Source organism: Meleagris gallopavo, chromosome 24, assembly GCF_000146605.3.
Source record: "Meleagris gallopavo isolate NT-WF06-2002-E0010 breed Aviagen turkey brand Nicholas breeding stock chromosome 24, Turkey_5.1, whole genome shotgun sequence".
NCBI lineage: Eukaryota > Metazoa > Chordata > Aves > Galliformes > Phasianidae > Meleagris > Meleagris gallopavo.
Genome location: NC_015034.2, coordinates 2,758,321 through 2,760,389, shown reverse-complemented (window position 1 = coordinate 2,760,389; position 2,069 = coordinate 2,758,321). Strand labels below are relative to the sequence as shown.

At 56.0% G+C, this 2,069-nt stretch overlaps 1 long non-coding RNA gene across 2 annotated transcripts; it reads right to left on the bottom strand.

The window, feature by feature from the left end:
• Window positions 1-6: 6 nt before the first annotated feature.
• On the bottom strand, window positions 7-2,069 carry LOC104914242. 2 transcript variants are annotated; one of them, XR_795902.1, is made up of 3 exons: window positions 2,017-2,069; window positions 1,260-1,594; window positions 7-574 (listed from the first exon to the last, which is right to left on the bottom strand). It is a non-coding gene; the product is annotated as an uncharacterized LOC104914242 (long non-coding RNA). The 2 variants fall into 2 exon arrangements; XR_795901.1 differs by having other exon boundaries at window positions 1,260-1,591.

Sequence of the window (2,069 nt, the reverse complement as noted above, 5' to 3'; positions counted from 1 at the left end):
TGGCACTCAGCCGGCTCGGTGCCATCCCCGCTGTGGTTGTCCGGCACGGAGCAGGAGGTGCAGCCAGGTGGCAGTGCCAGGCGGGTGAGAACCACCTGGGGCTGCGTCTGCTGTGCCTCCTCCATCAGATGTGCTGTGCGGTGAAAGGGAAGTGCTGGGACATCCAGGGGGGTTAACACGAGCAGCTTTGGTGATGTGCTGCAGGACAGCAGGAAAGGCCTGCAGGACAGCGGCCTGGGGAACTGCCTGGAGCACAATGGATGTGTGCAGAACAGGTCGCTGCTGATCCAGGCCTCAGTCTCTCCCTCTCCGTTTCGCTCCCTGCTGGCCCAGGGAAAGTCAGGGAGCAATGTGATGAATGGTGGTGTTTTTGTGCTGCTGGGGACGTCTGGGCTCGGTGGCTGTGTGGCATCGATCCACCGCAGCAGCTCTGCCCTTTCCTGGCTGTCCAGTTCAGGTAGCAGCTCATCGTGAAGACTTTCCTGTTCTGCAAAGTCAGTACCTTCGGTCCCCTTTGTTTCGGTTTCAACAGGGTCCTGGTTCTGCTGGGGGACCTCCTGAGGACTCGCCCTTTCTGAAAAAGCAAGAACATCCCCAGAAGAGTGAGGACAGCCTTCCCACAAGCACTCAATACAGTCTGGAAACCAGGTGGGATATGGCAATTAACAATTGATTATCAGTGCCTGAATGCTAATACAGCCTTGATAGCAGCTGCTGTCTCAAACACTGTCAGCGTAACAGCTTTGTTTGTGAGCAGCCACACATCCACAGATGGCAGCTTTTGGTGCACAATATGTTCTTTGTGGTTCTCTTGCAGGAAGAGGACAAAGAAAACTTTGCTTCTGCTTGGGAGAGGATACAAAATACCTTTAGCAAACTCACTGGTGTGTAAATATTCCGCTATGGTTGCTCACTCTGTGTTTGCTGAGCTTTTACCGTTTCACTGCCTCAGGATGTGAAATTGTATCAATGTACTAGTGATATTTTAAGTGAAGGGACATCCCCTGGCAAGGTGGGGGAAGTGGCAGCAGCAGCACAGTGGCGAGCACTAAATGAATCAGACATCGAGATTCCACCTGCAAAGTGTCCAGGACTGAGCAAAGTAGGATTTTTAGGCAGTGAAGACCAGCAAAACTGTGAAAACGAGTATGAACTTAAATGACCCCATGCAGAACCCAGGAGCCAGCTGGGATTCTGCACCCCATTCACTTCCACTCACATCACTCACACTATAAAGAAAATGAAGACTGAAAACTTACCTCCATTATCTCTTTCAGAGTCAGCAGCACTATTTTGCTACTGTGCTGACTGACCACGACAACCCAAGGCACGATGCGATCACACGTTGGTGAGGAGAAGCTTCACTGACTGTTGGGACGTCCTTGACATGCAGTGACCCGCAGGAGCCAGGCCGGGGTCAGCACAGCTTGCATGGCATCTATGCTTGAGGGGGCTCCACAGCAGCGGGGCAATCTATACACCAAGCCACGTCTGCTGCCATTTCATCCACCCGTCAGCTGTATCATGCTGGGCAGACAGGCTATCCAGCTCTGAAGGGATGCAGGTCTCGGGCCGGGCCGGGTCGTGGCTGCTGCTAAGAGAGGAACTACTGAGAGCACAGCACAGCCCCCTGCTCTCCTTCCTACCCAGCGCCCGGCACAGGACAACCTCAGCCAGACGCTGAATCACAGCTTCCCCGTCTCCCCTCCCTCGCCACCATTTTCGTTCCCCGCCTCCCAACGTCTCCCCTCCCTCGCCGCCATTTTCGTTCCCCGCCTCCCGCTCTCCAGCGCCGTCTTTCTCCTCCTACCCCCTAAGATTCCCTCCCCGGCGCCGTTTCGCCACTCGCACCGCGTTCCCTTTGCCGTTTTCCCCCTCGAACGTCTCCCGGACGCAGCATTCCCACCTTCCACCTTCCCATCTTATCTCCCCGGTGCCGTTTCTTTCAGCTCCCGCCTCCCAGTTCCTCTCCGGCTCCGCAGCGCCTCACCGCCCTCCCATACCCGAACCACGTACCCGCAGCACTGCCGGCGCCGGATGAGCCGGTAGGCTCCTCACGGATCGCGGCG